This window comes from Lepus europaeus, chromosome 1 (genome assembly GCF_033115175.1).
Source record: "Lepus europaeus isolate LE1 chromosome 1, mLepTim1.pri, whole genome shotgun sequence".
NCBI lineage: Eukaryota > Metazoa > Chordata > Mammalia > Lagomorpha > Leporidae > Lepus > Lepus europaeus.
The window spans coordinates 74,986,503-75,005,932 of NC_084827.1; the positions used below are offsets into that span (position 1 = coordinate 74,986,503).

At 47.6% G+C, this 19,430-nt stretch overlaps 1 protein-coding gene across 6 annotated transcripts in view; it reads right to left on the minus strand.

Moving 5' to 3' along the window:
* Positions 1-19,430, minus strand: part of TMEM163 (transmembrane protein 163) — a 464,757-nt gene that overhangs the window by 295,584 nt on the left and 149,743 nt on the right. For 5 of the 6 annotated variants that reach the window (XR_009865484.1, XM_062185937.1, XM_062185905.1 and 2 more), the window contains 2 exons: positions 7,840-7,942; positions 2,953-3,068 (listed from right to left, as the gene is read on the minus strand). The gene's annotated coding sequence lies outside the window, so the exon portion shown is untranslated. The remainder of the gene's footprint in view (positions 1-2,952; positions 3,069-7,839; positions 7,943-19,430) is intronic. The other variant, XM_062185921.1, reaches the window with a different exon arrangement.

Consider the following 19,430-nt stretch of genomic DNA (forward strand, 5'->3'; position numbering starts at 1 on the left):
GGTGACAGTGAGGACATGGACATCTAGGGAAGCAGGCAAGCCTTCACCAGAATCTGAACCTGTGCACACTTTGACCTTGGGCTTGCCAACCTCCAGAACTGTGAGAAAGAAATTTCTATTGTTCACAAGCCACCCAGGCTATGTTAATTTGGGACGGTCATCCAAATGGACCAAGCTATTCCTTCAAATCTTTTAACAGTAAGCAGTCATTTTTGTTGCCAAAATAAAGATCATTTTTCAAAAATATTATTTATTTATTTATTTGAAAGGCAGAATGGCAGAGATAATGGGAGAGAGAGAAAGAGAAATCTTCTGTCTGCTGATTCGCTCTCCAAATGCCCACAGCAGCCAGGCTGGGCCAGGCTGAAGCCAGGAGCCAGGAACTGCTTCTGGGTGGCAGGAGCCAAGTATTTGGACATTATCCCACATCTCCTAGGTGCATTAGCAGGAAACTGGATGGGAAGCAGAGGAACCAGAAATTAGAATGGCACTTCCATATAAGAGGCAGGTGTCCCAAGTGGCGGCTTAATCTGCTGTGCCAGAATGCCTCCACCACCACCCCAAATAAAGATCTAGCCTACAAATTCTGCTGGTTAAGAGTATCCACTATCTCAACTCCACATGCAGTGTCGTTGACTGATAACAGAGCCTCTTCTGAGAAGAGACTGTAATGCAGGGAGAGATGTGAGCGCCTTAGATGCAGAGAAACACCTGGCCTCCACCCAGGCCAGCACTGTAGCCAAATCTCCCATCATCACCAACCCCTTGCTCAGAACTTCCAGGGGCCAGCATTGTGGTGCAAGGAGTTAAACCTCCACACGCAACACCAGCATGCGGTGATAGCCCAAATGGCTGAGCCTCTGCCATCCATGTGGGAGTTCCTGGCTCCTGGCTTCAGCCTGGTCCAGCCCTGGAAGATTTCTCTCTCTCTCTCTCTCTCTCTCTCTCTCTCTCTCTCTCTCTCTCTCTGATGCTCTTTAAAATAAGCAAATAAATCTTAAAAAACAAAACAAAATAAGCTTTCAGCCTTACCCTGAGCTGATCACTCTTACCTCTGGGGGAATGAGACAAGGTGAGGAAAATCAGAACAGGACAGAAGGCCAGTTGGTGATCCCCTCTGACCAGGTTCTGGCTGGCGCAGATCCTTAAGCTCTGGATTGCTTTCGGGCTCATTCAGAACCGGGTCAGTTTTTTCCCAGGTGTGAGACCTGGTCATTCTCCCCCTCCAAGCCAGGAGACCTGACTTCCGGCCCTCACTCTCACTTTCTGATGTCTGCACTGCTGCTCTCCCGCTGGGGGCCTTAGCCGGTCCCCTGAACTTCCTCTACCTTGACATGCAGCTGTGCTTAGTGTTGTGAGGTGCAGCAGCCAGAAACTCACTGGAGGCCTGAGGAGGTGGGAAAGACGGGGCGATGGACCCAGGACTACGCCCGTGTGGAGGTGACAGCGGCTCTCTGCGCCACCTCTAGGAGCTGTTGCTGTCTGGATGTTGGTTCACTCGCCATCACCTCAGAAAGCCTTCCTCCAGGTGCAGGAAGGATGGCCACTGCTGGCCCCAGGTTCGAATGCTTCCAGCACCTGAGAGGCAGGAGGCTGCCTTTCTCCCCTAGTTTCTACAAAACACAACCCTCCAAAGAAGGGCTGTGACTGTCCTGGCTTGATCCCGTGTGCAAGGACACCTCACTCTGTCAGGGGTTCAAAGCAGACTCAGCCGCAGCTGTAGCCCCATCACCATTAGGACAGCTGCGAGGAGCACACGGAGCCCCAATTTCTGCAACTTGCATGCTTGGGTCTAGTCCAGAGAGATGGAACACTCACGAACTCAGACACCACAACAGGATCACACATGGGTAGGCAGCAAGAATCTGCAGAAGCCTAGGGCCAGCTAGGAAAGCTGCCGGGGGCAGGGCGGTTTGGGGGAGGGTGGAAGTGGAGTCCTGTATGCGCATGCCTCACATCTCACTGAACCTGGGGACCCTGAAAGCACTCTGCCCATGGTGCCACTCACAGATGACTGAGCACCGGCGTTACAGAATATCCTGTGACGGGGTACGAGGACATTTCCAGCTCCTCATGGGCTGTTGCACTCTCAGTAGTACCCGCCCAAGAACTGCGAGCAAGAAAAGGAAGAGCTAGACTGGCCCAAGTCTGCCAGGGTCCTGTCTTCGAGGCAGCAATGTGTGCTTTTCTAAGCTAAGCTCTGTAACCAGCAGGGGATGGTGCCCTGGTCCAGCCTGGGTCATGTGCCCCCACGTGGCTACTGTGGGTGGTTGGGTGGGTGGGGACAGTATGTGCTATTAATAGAAGGAATAGGAGGAAACTCATGTTGGACAGCCAAAACTCCATGGTACCTCTGCCACCAGCTGGGTCAGTGAGTGCCCAATAGCTGTAGTCCACAGTGAGAGATGGAAGACCATGAGACAGAAGCCAGGGGAAGAATGAAGATAAGAACGAGTGAGCCCAGAGGTGTGTGACCTGGGAAGTGGCTCATCTAGTTCTTGGGAGGCCGCAGCTTCCAAGAGGGAAGCTGAAGAAGAATACTCCTACATGGCCAGAAAGCCCAGAGCCATGCCACACCTCCGGTGGTGAGGTGCAGCACCTACAAGGGTGCGCCTCCAGCCACCTCCAGCTCCATGTTCTCCCACCCACTGCAAAATTCCTAGCGTGAGTGATCTCAAGAGAAGGGGCATGAGACAAGCAGGACAGAAACAGAGGGAAGAAGCCAAGAAAAATCTAGGTTCAACAGAATTCTAACCCCAGCCTGATCCCATGGGAGTCCCATTGCTCAGAGACCAATGGCGGGAGTGATTATCAGGCCTAAAGAGAAGGAACCTCTTGCACCCGCTGTCACTTTTTGCCTGGGGCCACCCCCAGAGGAAAAGCAGTCATTTGTAGGCACCTATCAGCTGAGAGCTGAGCAGAAGGAAGCAGCTATGCGTAGCCAATACTCACGGCAGCTGGGTGCCTGGTGCACTGAAGAGGATCTAGGTGAGGCCCATAGGCAGGGCTACTGTGAGAACGTATACCCAGTTCTGGGAGCTATTGTTGTCATCATCCTGATGGTCTCCCTGTGGGACAGAAGCATAGTAAGCATCACACAGTGCATGATTCTTGGCCAGAGACCGCACAAGCATGCATTGGCTGCGGGAGTCTAGAGTCACAGTCGGCGCCAGCCCCAGTGTGGACTACTCATGTGATCTGGGGTGCATCATTTAATCCCTTTGAGCCTCAGGGTTCCGATCCATAAGATGGGCTAATAACCAGAGCCCCATCCTAGGGCCTGTTGCAAGGATGACGTGAGATCTGGGACGTTCTTGGTGCGGTGGTTGAAGCAAGAGGACTTGAGTGGCCCTGGGTTAAGTATCAGCGTCTGCAGTGGGGGCGCCTAAGGAAGCCAGTGCTTGTCTGGAGGTCGTGAAGATGCTGCTTCACTCAAGAACAGGAGAAGGCATTTGCATTATGTAAAAGAGGAAGTCCACTGTGGTTAAGGAAGACAATCCGCGTTCAGAAAGAGGATGTGAAAGCGCCTCTGAAGACAGGTGCGATTCATCAAGACAGTGCCAGCATGCAGGGCCTTAGCTTGGCAGCAGCTCCTTGAGCCTGCGCGGGTCACTGCTCAGAACCGAGGGGCCTCACCCTGGGCTTCCGCAGAGATCTGTCAGCCGGAGGTCACCGCCTTTAATTTCATGGGTCAGCTTTCCCTGCCTGTAAGCTAACAGCAAGGACGCATGACAAGCAGCAGGTGAGCCTGCGACTCTGATCACTCTGGGGCCGCCCGCCTCTGCCCTCAGCAGCTGTGTGACTATTAACTGGATACTCAGTGTCTCTAAGCCTCATTGCCTTCTTGGTAAACAGGAGAAAATACTACCTCCTTTTAGGGCTGCTTTAGAGAACTACATTACAAGGCATTTACAATCATTTGAATCACTACCTGGTGCTTCCATCAGCGCCTTTAAATCAATGCCTACTTCCTAAGAGTAGCTATTATTGTTGTTATTGATGTTCATTTGTTCAACCAATATGTATTGATCATGCCCTATATGGCAGCACCGTTCCTGGAAAAAGGAAAACCCCGGCGCAGAAACCACAGAAGGCACCTGCTAGGAAGAAGTAGCAAGGATCCTATAGAAGGAGAGATATTAAATGAATAAGCAAGCAACACTCCAGGAAGTGTTATGCATAGAATTAACATAGGGTTATGGGATAGAGAGTGACAGAGTAGACCCGTCAGCCTGGCCTCCGCGCTAGAATGGCCTCTTTGAGAAGGTGAGGTTCAAGTCGAGATGGGCACGATCTTGGAAAACGATCTTGGGAAATGACCGGTGCAAAGGCCCCAACACGGAAGCATGCTGGGCACGGTGGGAGCAAGCTCACTATGTCTGAGGGACACACCAAAGGCCAGGGTGGCTGGGGTACAGTGGAGAGGGTTGAGGACAGGGGAGAGGTGAGTCTGGAACAGCGGGCAGAGAGACCATGCAGAGTTTTATAAGGAGCATGGATCTTAATCTGAACGGGACAGGAAGCAATAGAAGGAATCCAAGCTAAAAAGAGATATAATCTGAAATAGGCTTCTGCAAGTTCTGGTAATTCCATGCAATATTTAAAGAAGCAGTAACATCACCCTACATATCTTTCAGAATATTGAAGATGGGAAACGCTTGCCAATTCATTATACGAAGCTCGTATCATCCTAACTGAGGGAATCTGGCCCAGAAGCAGGCCAGACTAACTCCACCCCACAGCTCCTGGCCAGCACGTACACACTAAACAAAACAGGAATGTTCTTTCTCTGTGGCAACCAGGTGTACAGCTGCCTTCCCACTAACTGTTCAGGGACTTGGCTTCCTGTTTCCCCTTTGTCCTACACTCCTCTAATTTCTCCTTTTATCCTCATAATCACAGTGCTCCTATTCCTACCATGTGTAATTAACATATTTCAAAAGTTCTTACAGGAACGAACGGCTGCTATATCCCAAGTCATCATGCAGGAACAGCACAAGACTGCACTTCTTCAATCAACCTGGTCCAGGGTACAGATACCTGGCCCCATGTCAACACCCCGTATCAGCAGGAAGTAGCCAGAAAGAAACCAGTGCCCCACCTCCCTGTCTCTACTCAGAGTCAGGATTGATGGAACGAGGACGTCAGCCTCACCCATCTTAGTTCCCTACCTGGAAGTCAATCAAATTCCCCAGTGGGCTCCTTTCAAGGGGCCAGTTCAGTCCCACACCCTGTACTCTTCCCCTCCCCACCCTCTGCTTTCCTTCCCAGGCTTGAAAGTCTGCGAAAAACCTGGAAAACCTGTAAGAAGAAACTCACCTCTGCCTACCGGCCCCTCCTGAGGATCCTTAGCCCACCCTGAGCTACGTAAGACCCAGCCCTCTGGAAGACTGGGCCCTCTGCCATGTGTTCAGTCTGTGTGCACACTGGCAGTTGGCCACCTCTGCAAATCTGTTTTTCTTCTTGAATAAATTCATCTTGGCTATGAGTTCGTATCCTATCTCCTCTTTGTTCTGCTCCGCTTTTCCCTGCACTAACAACAAAGCCAGGAGGGCATCACAAGAAAACTGAAGACTAATTAATCTCATGAAAACAGTTGCAAATATCCCTAACAAACTGTTAGCAGCCTGCACGCAGCACTGTGTAAAAAGGATTGTGCACCATGACCTAGAGGGAGTGACCCCAGGAATGCGAGGCTGACCCAACATCTAAAAATCAGCACATGTACCACACGTACCACACCTTATTAACACCACAGAGGACAGCCCTACATGTTCACTTCAACAGATGAGAAAAATGCAACATGAAATGGGACGGCTGCTATGGAAAACAGTGAGGTAGTTCTTCCAAGACTTAAAAACAGGATGACCACGATTCAGTAATTCTGCATCTCAGTGTGCATCTAAACTAGGGACCTGAGTACACATTTCTACACTCCAGACATCCAAGTTCAAAGTAAAGCAAGTGTCCTTGGACGAATGAATGGGTAAACAAAATGTGGTCTGTACCTACAAAGGAATACTATTCAGGCCTGAAAAGGAAGGAGGGACAAACATCTGGCCTAGCAGTTAAGATGCCGATGCAGAGGACTGTGTCCCACATTGCAGTGCCTGGGTTCTATTCCAGCTCCAGCTTCCTGCCAGTGTGGACCCCAGGAGGCAGCAGATGGTAGCTCAAGTACTTGGGTCTCTGCCACCCACATGAAAGACCTGGATGAGTTCTTGGATCCTGACCTTGGCCTGGCCCAGCCCTAGCTGCTGCAGGCATTTGAGGAATGAATTGATGGATAAGAGCTATGCACCCCTCCCAGTTCAAATAAATTAAATAAATCAAACTTTTAAAAAAGAGTTCCGGAGATGGATAGGGGTGATGGTAACACAATGATGTGAATGTACAAGGGTACATCACAAAGCTCATGAAAATGAATATTATGAAAAAGCTATGCATGGCTTTTGAAAGTCATTTGTAACAAAAGAAGCTTAACTTTTAATTCATTTTCCATGAACTTTTCCAAGCATCCTTGCAGTTAAGACTTACTGAGCAGGCCGGCGCCGTGGCTCAACAGGCTAATCCTCTGCCTTGCGGCGCCGGCACACCGGGTTCTAGTCCCGGTAGGGGCACCGATCCTGTCCCGGTTGCCCCTCTTCCAGGCCAGCTCTCTGCTGTGGCCAGGGAGTGCAGTGGAGGATGGCCCAAGTGTTTGGGTCCTGCAACCCATGGGAGACCAGGAGAAGCACCTGGCTCCTGCCATCGGAACAGCGCGGTGCGCCGGCCGCAGCGCGCTACCACAGCGGCCATTGGAGGGTGAACCAATGGCAAAAGGAAGACCTTTCTCTCTCTCTCTCTCTCACTGTCCACTCTGCCTGTCAAAAAAAAAAAAAAAAAGACTTACTGAGCTTCACACTTAAAATGGTACATTTTATGGCATGTGCATTTTATGGCCCACAGCAGGGGCTTCACCAGATCCCCCTTAGCTCAGGACTGCAGAGCCTGGGTTTCCCATTGCTTCAGGCTGAAGAAATGAGTGACGTTTCCTCTGATGTTCCAGCTGCGCCTTCAGAGTTTGATTCCAATTCCAAACATATTTAACGTTGAACACTTTATTTTTTTTTTAACTTTTATTTAATGAATATAAGTTTCCAAAGTACAGCTTATGGATTACAATGGCTTCCCACCCCCATAACTTCCCTCCCACCCGCAACCCTCCCCTTTCCTGCTCCCTCTCCCCTTCCATTCACATCAAGATTCATTTTCAATTCTCTTTATATACAGAAGATCAGTTTAGTATATATTAAGTAAAGATTTCAACAGTTTGCACCCACATAGAAACACAAAGTGAAACATACTGTTTGAGTACTAGTTGTAGCATTAAATCACAATGAACAGCACATTAAGGACAGAGATCCTACATGATATTTTTTTAAGAATTGATTAATTTTCTATGCAATTTCCAATTTAACACCAAGTTTTTTTTTCATTTCCAATTATCTTTATATACAGAAGATCGATTCAGTATATAATTAGTAAAGATCTCATCAGTTTGCACCCACACAGAAACACAAGGTGTAAACATACTGTTTCAGTATTAGTTATAGCATTACTTCACATTGGACAATACATTAAGGACAGATCCCATATGAGACGTAAGTACACAGTGACTCCTGTTGTTGATTTAACAATTTGATACTCTTGTTTATGGCGTCAGTAGAACACTTTATTTTTTAAAAGAGGCATTTGAAAAAAATCCAACACCCTTCATGATAAGATCTCTGAACCCCATAGAAAAAGGAGACATCCTCATTCTGATAGAAGGCATCTAAGGAAAAATCTACAGCTCACCTCACGCTTCTTAGGAAACACTGGCTATTCCCCTCAGAGATCAGGAACAAGGCGAAGCTGGCCCCTGTCACCACTCCTATCCAACACTGGACTAGCAGTGCCACTGCAAAAGACAACATAAAGAAATCAAACACTTCCAGATTGGAAAGGAAGAAGTTACACTGTTTTTATTTATGGGTTATATGATTTTGTGAGTAGAAAAGCCTGAGGAATCTATCTAAACAAAAACAAAAAACTCAAACTACTAGAACCAATATAGTCACAAAAAGTTAGAAATCTGATTTTTTAAATAAGCAAAGAATTTGAATGGCCATTTCACCAAGTATATTCAAATAGCTAAAGGACACATGGAAAGATGCTTCACATCATTAATTGCTGGAGAAATGCCAGTTAAAACCAAAATGAGGGGCCAGTGTTATGGCACAGAATGTTAAGGTACCACTTACAATGCTGGTATTCCGTAACAGGGTGCTAGTTCAAGTCCTGGCTGTGCTCCTTCTAATCCAGCTCCCCGCTAATGCACCTGCTAACCATGTGGGAGACCAGGATGAAGTTCCTGAGTCTTGGCTTCAACCTGGTCCAGATCTTGCTGTTGAGGCCATTTGGAGAGTGAACCTCTCTCTCTCTCTCTCTTTCTCCCTCCATCCCTCCCTCCCTCCCTCCCTCCATGTGCATGTGTGTGTGCACACACATGCACACATGTGTGGCTCTGTCTCTCCCTCTCTGTTGCTTCACCTTTCAAATAAATAAATCTTAAATAAAAATCCAAATGGGATATTACCAATTACCTAGTAGAACCATCAAAACAACTGACAATATCAAAAGTTGGCAAGGATGTGGAAAAACTAGAGCCCTAAATACTGACAGAGGAACATCAACTAGTACAGCCATTTTGGAAAATTTTAGAAGTTTTTCAGAAGTTAAGCATGTACTTACCACACAACCTAGCAATTCTACTGCTATTTGCCCAAAAAAATGAAAAATAGATGTCCACAAAAAGACAAGCATGCAGATATTCACAGTAGACTTACTCCTGACAGCTGCAAACTGGAAATGATCAAAATGCTCATCACTAATGAGTAATCCAAGTGCAAGGTCTCCACCCAATAGGATGCTCTCAAGCACTAAGAAGGAAGTGAGTATTGACCAATCTGCAATGTGCACGAATCTCAAAAACATTTTGCCAAGTGAAGGAAATCAGACATAAGCAATCACATAGAGTTTGAATCAATGTATGAGAAATTTCCAGAAAAGGCAAGTCTATGGAGGCAGAAAACAGACTTAAAATTTGTCTGCAAACAGGTGACATCCCTGTCTGGGGACATGGAAATGTTTCCAAACTAGATTGTGGGAAAAGCTGTACAACACTATAAATTTACTAAAAACAATTGAATTGTATGCTTACAGTGGGTGAAATTCATTGAAGAAACATATACCTCAATAAAAACATTCAGAAAACTTGGGGTAACTAGTAAGTGAAGAGAGCTGTTGTCATGATCTCAGGTGAAGGTGATGCTGGAATAAACCAACAAATGGTGGAGCCTTGGGTACACTGTGCCGGACTGAAAGGACTCGCTGATGGATTAAGCACTTAGAGGGGAACTGCATAGTAGTGGTGGTTGTGGTTGTATTTTGCCCTGTAGAGAGCAGGCATTGTGGTTAAATTCTGAGGGTTCCCTGCCGAGGGCTGAGAGCTCTGGCATATGTGTGGATGGATGGATGTAGACGTGTATATGCCTTGGTGGGCGACAGTGCTTTGACAAGGACAGCTACTGGATCAGAATTTCAAGGGGTTGAAATTCCCTGGGGAGATTCAGAAACACAGCAAAGCTTGTAAACTGATCTGCTACAGGCATTCTGAATTTACAAGTATTACGCAATACATAAGTTTTGTTCATGGATCTCTGTAAACGCATGTCCATCTTGAAGGTCAACTGCATAGATGTCCTGTTACCATTCACTGTCCCTTGGTCCTGAGAAAATCCAGATCCAAAGTCCTTCCTAAGGGGAATGTCCAGCTTGCTCTGTGTGCTCTGTTCTTCCACTCTTAATTCCCCTTCTCCAGAATGGTGAGCTCTGCTCCCAGGACAGAGGGCACTGCTTGGGAGGGAAAAGTTTGGACAGTGATGGTGTCTGGATTTCCCAAGCCAGACCCATCCACGTGGGAACCTTCAGAAGTGACCTAATCACCACTCCTCCAATAACCACAGAAATCTTTTGGAATTAACTGAATTCACACATATTCCCAACAAACCCTGTAAACTGGTCTTTCTTTCTTTTCTCTCTGACCATATCTGCCCCTTCTAAGATCATTGATAGGAGATTTGTGAACTTCTTTGAATCTCTGTACCCCATAACTAGCAATTAGCTTATTTGTATAGGGAAAGTGGAATAAAGTCAGCAAGACCAAGACTTCTTGATGGCACATTAGCGTCACTGGGGAAGTATTTAAAAATTGCTGATGCCCTGGCCACACTCCAGATCAATTCTGTCAGAACCTCTGGGTGGTAGCACTGGGACATGCCCAGGTGATTCCAGAGTGCAGCCAAGGCAAATAACCACTGATGTAAGTGATCATTAGGGATCCCTAGAGCCTTTTCTCTAATCTACACAAGGGAGCCTCCAAAAAGTTCATGGAAATGCATATTATATTTAAAAAAAAAACTATGCTTGGGTTCCAAAATTATTTTCACATTGAAATAAAATCTTATCATTCCATCTTCCATGAGTATTCTTAAACATTTTTTAGAATTTATTTTCATTTTATTTGAAATGCAAAAAGAGAGACAGAGAGATCTTCCACCCATGGATTCACTTTCCCAGATACTCCTAACAACCAAGGCTGGTCCAGGCCACGGTCAGGAGCCCAGAGCTCCATCTGAGTCTCCCACATAGGTATAGGGACTAAAGTACTTAAGCCATCATCTGTTGCCTATAGGATGTGCATTAGCAGGAAGCTGGATCAGAAGTGGAGCAGTCAAGACTTGAACCAGGCACTCCAATATGGGATGCAGGCATCCCAAGTGACAGCATAAACCACTGTGGCAAACACCTGCTCCTCCATGGACTTTTTTCTTTTCTTTCTTTTTTTTTTTAAGCAAAACTCATCTCCCTGAATTACATGTAAGACCCTGCCTTGGTATCTCCTAAACTAGAATAAACTACTGGGGCAGATGTTCTGGTACCCGTTTCAAGTTCTGGCTACTTGTGTGCTTCTGATCCAGCTTCCTGCTATCTGCATCCCGGGAGGAAGCAGGTGATGGCTCGAGTACGTGAGTCCCTGTCACCCCAGGGGAGTCTCAGACAGAGTCCTGGCTCCTGGCCTTGGGCTGGCCCAGACCTGGCTGTTGTAGACATCTGGGGAGAAACCAACAGATGGACGATCTCTCCCTCTGCTCCCCATCGCTCTGCCTTTCAAATAAACCAATAAACCTTTTAAAAACATTTTTTAAAATTACCACCTTATAGGCCGGCGCCGCGGCTCACTAGGCTAATCCTCCGCCTAGCGGCGCCGGCAAACCAGGTTCTAGTCCCGGTCGGGGCACCGATCCTGTCCTGGTTGCCCCTCTTTCAGGCCAGCTCTCTGCTGTGGCCAGGGAGTGCAGTGGAGGATGGCCCAAGTCCTTGGGCCCTGCACCCCATGGGAGACCAGGAGAAGCACCTGGCTCCTGCCATCGGATCAGCGTGGTGCGCCGGCCGAAGCGCGCCTACCGCGGCGGCCATTGGAGGGTGAACCAATGGCAAAAGGAAGACCTTTCTCTCTGTCTCTCTCTCACTGTCCACTCTGCCTGTCAAAAAAAAAAAAAAAAAAATTACCACCTTATGAGCAGCAGGGGTCACATCTTTTAAAGACATTTCCTAGAAGCCTCCAGAGTCCTCAGAAAGGTGTTGATGGTTTGCTTTTCCATCCTGTGTTTCTGCTAAATGGAGTGAGCTAAAGACAGGACATGTTGACTTGGCAAAGCAGAGACTGTTTTTAAATGTTAATGTGACCTTTGGATTGATCAGATGTCAGCATGAGGTAACAGAATCCTTAGAAATTCGTAGGAAGCTAACTTGGAAATGGAAATATCTAGATAGCTTAATTCTCTTTGGATTTAGGCATTGCACATTATTTTAATAGAGATTTTCAAAAAGTTCATGGAAAATGTATACTATGAAAAAAACTACGCATGGGTTTCTTTCTTTTTTTTTTAGACAGAGAGAGAGGTCTTTTTTTTTTTTTTTTAAGATTTATTCATTTATTTGAAAGTCAGAGTTACACAGAGAGAGGAGAGGCAGAGAGAGACGGAGGTCTTCCATCTGATGGTTCATTCCCCAATTGGCCTCAAAGGCCAGAGCTGCACCTATCCAAAGCCAGGAGCCAGGAGCTTCCTCTGGTTCTCCCACACGGGTGCAGAGGCCCAAGGACTTCGGCCATCTTCTATTGTTTTCCCAGGCCATAGCAGAGAGCTGGATGGGAAGAGGAGCAGTCGGGACTCTAACCGGTGCCCATATGGGATGCCAGCACTGCAGGTGGCAACTTTACTGGCCATGCCACAGCACCACCTCCTGAAATGCATTTTTCTATGAACTTTTTGAAGTGCCCACAGAAGTGGCATCAATCATTCCTAAACCTCTACAAAAAGTTTGAAGACAAGAAGAATGGCACAGAGGGTTAAGCTGTTGCCTGCAATGCCAGCATCCCACTTTGGAGCACCATTTTCAGTCCTGGCTGCTCTGCTTCCAGTCCAGCTCCCTGCTAATGTACCTGGGAAAGCAGCAGAAGATGGTCCAAGTGCTTGGACCTCTGTGTGGGGAATCAGACAGGAGTCCCAAAGATGAGTCACGGATCACCGCTTACCCAACAATCAATAGGAGGTGGACCGTGGAGAAATTCATGGTCGTCCCAAATGAGTTACAGAGCACTGCTAACCACAAATAAACTAAATTAAGAATGGGGTTACTTATGCTAAGCTAGGAACTGATGACATCACTTATGCTAAGTTTAGTGTCTGCCAAGAAAAACATCTCCTTATCAGACTGAACAGACGGCTCTGGACAGTCCGATAATGTGTGTGCTAAGGACGGTAACCTCAAGTCCCCTCAATATAGCATGGTAATTGGCAGCACCCGAGGGACACAGCTGATGTGCCCTGTCCTAGACAGCGGATTGGTGGCACCCCGGGAAATTCCGAGAAAGAACGCGACTGATTGACACCCGGACCCCCACCAGGGGCCTTTCCCCTGGAGTGGCAAGGATAAAAGGAGAGCTCTTCTCACTGCTCTCCATCCTCTTGGGGAACATGGCCCAGTATGTGTGAACCTCTGGATCTCCACGTACCTGGAGCTGAAAAGCCAGCTCGCTACTCTGTAGTGGCACAAGGCGACTAGGGGACCAAACTCCACCAGAGCCGACGCCTCGACAACTCTTATCAGCCTGCTGCCAGACTCCACCTCAGAGCTGGACCAGACCTCTCAGCAGGGGACCTCTCCCACTCAGCGTCTTGCTGTCCGCCTGGGAACCTTGAGCCTACTGCCCAGGGTGAAAGTCCTCCCACAACTTCCTGCCTGAAAGTGACCGTTCTGAGCTCCCTCTCTCTCCGAGTGGTAATGGAGACTTCGGACTCCGGACTTCGGACTTTGACTTTTCGAGACCATGATACAAACCTTGAGAACGCAGCATTTATAATGATATTAGCCATGTGGAATATGAAGGAATGTGCCTCGATCCTATGATTAAGAATAATGCTGTATGCTTGGCTGCACTTATATTATTATAGTTGGATTGCCTTTGAGACTGCTTTGATGCTACGTGTATGTTAAGATCTGTGGATTAATGAATATAACCACATAGACTGGTATGCAGTAATGAAGTCCTAGTGTGAATTGGCGTGAACAATAAAAACCTTTCATTGGAAAGACAGTCTTGTGTCCGTGTGTTCTTTCATCCCTGTACTCCAACACATCGCCCTTAAGCACTGTAGAGCTGCGTGATAGTGGGCACTCACAACACTCTGCCACCACGGAGGAGACCCAGATGGAGTCCCAGGCTTCTAGCTTTAGCCTGGCCAAGTTCCTGACGTTGTGGCCATTTGGGGAGTGAACCAACAGATGGAAGATCTCAGTCTCTCTCTGTCTCTCCTTTTCTCTCTGTCACTCTTTCAAATAAATAAAATTAATTTTTTAGAAAAAAATTTAAAAAGAGAATGTCTGAAAACCTCAAATTGCCTTCCTCGCATTTTAGCCACAATAAAATTGTAACCTCGCACAGGCTCTCCCATTGCAGTCCTTGGCACTGTGTAAAAACCTCATGTCCTCCTGGAACTGCCCCTGCACACGTGTATGCCCACCACATCAGTATACCCCCTGGGCAGAGCCATCACAAAACAGATGCTCCTCAACTCGCAGTGGCATTGTGCCTCGACGAACCCAGCATCAATCTGAAATACCGTACATCGGAAATGCACTGGAGACACCTGACCTACTGACCATCACAGCTCAGCCACACAGGGCACTGCAGTCCTGCTCGCTCACTTTGGCAATCACGAGGCTGGCTGGGAGCTGCACTGGCTGCTGCTACGAGCACCGTGACAGCATCCTACCATACACTGCTAGCCCAGGAAAAGACTAACATTCAAAGTTCGAAATAAGGTTTCTACTGAATGCCTATCAGCTTCAAACTGTTGTAAAACTGAAAAAAAAAAAATGTCAAACCATCATTAGTCAGGGATAGTCTACGTATCCCTACTCTGATTTTTTTTTCCTCACAGCCCTTGTCTAAGCAAGTATCCTCTCTTTCCTGGATGGTGTTTTGTTGTTGTTGTTATTTGTTTTTTAGAATTATTTTATTGATTTGAAAGGCAGAGTTACAGGAGAGGGGGGAGAAATTGAGAAAGAGAAGTCTTTCATCTGCTGGCTCACTCCCCAGCAGACAGAACTGGGTGAGGCCAAAGGCAGGAGTCAGGAACTCCATCCTGCTCTCTCACATGGGTGGCAGGGGCACAAGCAATCATGAATGGTGGTGAGGGATGGGGTGTGCCTAAAGATGGAAGAAAAGGAGGAGAAAGATTCAGACCTTAATGGTTTCAATGAGCCACAGAAACACCCGGAACTGCTGGGTTTCATCCTGAACAAAACATTCTTGAATGTCCTTAGGAATGAAGCCAGGCTACTCAAGGATCCTATTACATGAAACCCAAAGCATCTGTTTCGAAGATTTATTTATTTATTTATTTATTTATTTATTTATTTAAAAGGCAGAGTTACAGAGGGAGGGGAAGAGAAGAGAGAGAGAGAGGGGAATCTTCCATATGCTGGTTTACTCTCCAAATGACCACAACAGCTGGAACTGGGCCAAGCAGGAGCCTGAGATTCCATCTGGGTCTCCCATGTGGGTGCAGAGGCCCAAGGACTTGGGCCAACTCCTGCTGCTTTCCCAGGCACATTAGCAGGGAGCTGGATCAGAAGCGGAACAGCTGGGACTCAAACAAGCACTTACATGGGATGCCTGTGTGTTTAAGCCCCTGTACACAATGTAGGCCACCAAAGTATTTAAGATTAAAATAGATAAACAGACAGATAGATAATTCATTCATTTGGGAGAGAGAGAATCTTCCATCTACTGGTTCATTTCCCCTAATAGTCACAACAGCTGGGGCAGGTCCAGACAAGTCAAGAGCCAAGAAATCCATCCGGGTCTCTCACGTGGGTGGCAGAGGACCAAGTACTTGAATAACCTTCTGTTGCTTTCCCAGGCACATTAGCAGGGATTGACTAGGAAGCAGAGCAGCGAGCATTCCAGCCAGCTCTCTGATACGGGACGCCAGCATTGCAAGTGGCTGCTCCACAGCACCCATCGCCAGTCAAAGCATCCTGACACAGAAGCAACTTACCCAGGACACACTGCTGGGAAGTGGCAGGGCCAGGCTGCAAAGCCACATGCTTGCTGCAAAGCCAAAGTGAGCGGATCTCACCCGTGCCCCACGCCTGGTTCTATTCCAACCCTAGCTCTGTAAGAAGCTGCAGTTGAACAAGCCTCGCAGCTCCCAGGCCAGGGCCGGCACTGTGTCCAGAGCTGCTCTTCTCACCCTCCTGGGCCAAAGCTTCTTGCACATGGGCTCTGCGGGTGCCAGGTTCCCCCCTCGGCTCTGTCAGGGGTGGCAGTCCACATAACTACCAGGGAGCCTCGTGGGAAGCCGCCCAGCCTCAGCTTGCACTGCCTGCAGCTCGCTGTGCTTACTCTGCAGCTTGCTCTCAGCCTGACTTCTGGACTTGGAGCTCAGCAGGAAGATTCTTCCCCTGAGCCAGCATGTTCTCTTCTGGGGGCCCCAGAGATCCCAGCCACTCATCCCGCACTGTCCCCAGAGGGCTGAGGAGGCATGACTGGAGTGTTCTCCCCTTCCCACTCCTGCCCACTCCTGCTCCAACCCCACACCCCGGAGGCTGGTCCTTACAGGTTGAAGCAAATAGGTACCGTGGGATGCCAAAAGCTTCAGCCACCTTCAAATGACTTCCCTGACAACCTGCTACCAGCTCAGCAACTCCACCTTTGGCTAGTCCAGGGACACACAGCAGTATCTGCAGACTGTATCTTTCACCCAGCAAATATACTGCTTAACAGGCCCGGCAGATCACTTCCTTGTTTTACTCGAGACTCTGATATGCTGCCTCCTTCATGGGAAATAAAACCTATCTCTGTTTACAACAATGGACTTTGAAAATGTAATTCATTTTTATTCCTGTTTCTCTTTCTCAATGGTCTGTAAACTCCGCAAGTGGGAGGAGCTTTATTTTATTTTATTTTTTTTACTTGCTATTGTAGGCTAAGCATCTAGCATGGTACCTGGCTCACAGTGGCTGTTTATAAATATGTATGGAAAGAATGAAGGAACTGCAGTACAGTAGGGTATGAAAGGGAGACAGGCAGTGGAGGCAAGTGGAAATAACTCACTCTTTCAAGGAGATTGGCTGGGAGGGGAGAGAACGGGAGCTGGCTAAGGAATGACATGGGGGTGGGGGCTGTTGCCACTGCTGTTAATGTGGGAGTTGGGGAGAGAGGGATAGTATAGAAGGAGGACTTTCAGACCAACACTGATCACTGCCGACTTCGAGAGGTGGCATCTACTCTGTTTTACACGTAAAGAGTGTGGTGCACCAGCCCAGCTGCACGTGAGAAGGCAGTGATGCCTGCTGGGGAGGAGGGCAGACCGGGCACACTCAGAGCACAGTGTGGCTGTAATGTGGTGCTTATCCTTTGATGCTGGACAGAGACATAGACAAGGACTCAAGTGGGAGGCAGGAAATTAGGGCATGTTTTGCCCTGTGGTATGTTTCTCTTTTATTTTATTGTATTGCATTTTGAAGATTTATTTTATTTATTTGAAAGGCAAAGTTACAGAGAGAGAGAGAGAAAAAGAGAGAGACAGAGAGAGAAAGAGAGAATCTTTCATCCACTGGTTCGCTCCCAAGATGGCTACAATGGCTATGATTGGGCCAGGCTGAAGCCAGGCCAGGAGCCTCTTCCAGGTCTCCCACTTGGGTGCAGGGACCCAAGAACTTGAGCCATCTTCCTCTGCTTTGCCAACAGGGAGCTGGATCGGAAGTAGAGCAGCCAATACTCAAACTAGCACCAACATGGGATGCACGCACGGCAGGCAGCAGCTTTACCTAGCCATCCAGCTTGGAGAGGGCTGGGGCTGAAAGAACATGAGGAGGCTTTGGAAGAAGAGAAAGTTGACTAAAGACAAATGAGAGATTGCAACTATGTCTAGAGTTTCCAGACCTGGGTCATAGAGAACTGACAACGCTCAGTGGGAAAGAGGGGAAGCCTGGGACGTGACACAGGGCACGGGGGAAGGCTGGAAGGTGTCTTCCATGTACAACCTCCTAGTCTCAATAGCACATAACCCGTCTGTAACGAGCTGTCTGGACTCAGGGATCATGGTCCTAGGGGGACTATTACTTACAGTGCTTTGACAGCCCAGCCGGCAACCAGTGGAAACCCATCTATTCTCCAAAGTCCCTAAAATCCTGAGCTAATGCCCCACGCAAACCTCAATGTCACCTCCCGCTAGAAGTACTTAGAACCTTTGTCTGGGAAAAGTACTCCCAGTTGTGGATCCATGGACCAGGAACTCCTGTGCCCACTACCATCTGTCTCTGGGGCTCTCTCCCAGCTTCCCTGTCCCACATGTGGTGAGAGTCCTGCACACACAGAGGCTGCAATGCCCTTCACCCAGCAGCCACTGGACCCTGCAAGCATTGGAACCAGACTGACCGCTCCCCAGGGCTTTGTGGAGCTGCACAGCAACATTAGTGCCAGCACCTGCGTTCGAGGGGGTACCCCCTTGACGGAGACATCATTTCCACATCAGGACATTTGACCATGGAAAGGGCCTTTGGACTCTGACCCGGCAGTGTCCTAGTGCTAGGATTTTATCAGGCTAAGACATCTGCACAGAGGCGTGAAGATAATGTTTGAAGCTGTTCACTGAGGCACTCCTTCTAATCAAGAAAAACTGGAAATGATGAAAATATTCACCCATGGGAGAATGGGTCCATTAGTTATGCTATCCCTGTGTCCCCATGCAGAGGAAGGTCCCCATGTGACCTCTGAAAGGATAAAGTAGGCTCACAGACAGGGACATGGTGTGTGATTGATGAAAAAAGTGGGTTAGAAAGAGGATGTGTGATAGGAAGTTAGATGCGGATCTAAAAAAGAAAATATACATGTGAATGTGTGTGTGTGATTACCAATGTGCTTATTAAAAACACCTCACAGGATGAATGCCTCATTATAGACAGTGGTTACCTCTAGAGGAAGGATTAGGAGAGAAGAAATCTGACTTTCATCCTGTCCCTCATAAATTATAAAATTGCCAGAACCATTTTTACAACAAGCGTGTCTTACATCTATAATAAAACAGGCTTTTAAACCAATCTGAAAGGATATTAGTCATTGTAAATATGTTAGTGCATCATACATTAATCTATAAATATATAATGTTCTCCCAATGAAAATACCAACGTTAGAGCAAGCTGATTCTCAAGTTCCTATGGAAAAATAAACAAACTAGAATAACTAGAGATTTTCTGAAAAGGAAGAAAATGACAGCAGGTATTAAAATGCCCTGCCAAAGCTGCAATAATTAACAGCATTGCCTGGGTTGTAACCCATGCATCAGGATTCAGCTTGGCATGGCCAGAGTCTTTCTGGTGGTGGGTGAGCACCAGCTTGCCCTTGGGCGACCCTGACAGCCCATCCCAAGGGTTGTGACAGGACAACTGAAGTCGTTAGCACAACCTTCAAGCTTGTCTTGCCAGGCTGGCACCTGCAATACTCCTTATTGAAGGCCTCAATTGTTCCTGTTTCCTGACAAAGTCCAGGTGCGCTTAGGTTAGCCCCTCATGACTCACTGGGGCCACAGGGATCCAAGACCACACTTCTGTCCATCAGTCCCCAGGAAATTGTGTTCTGTGTAATCTTGGATCTGTCCTCTTTCTTTAGTGTCATAACTTTCTGCCTCACATCCAGGGTTCTTCTGAACCATCACACATAGAGAGGTCAATTCAACAGAAGAGAGTCCAGATATAGACAGATTCTTCTGAAA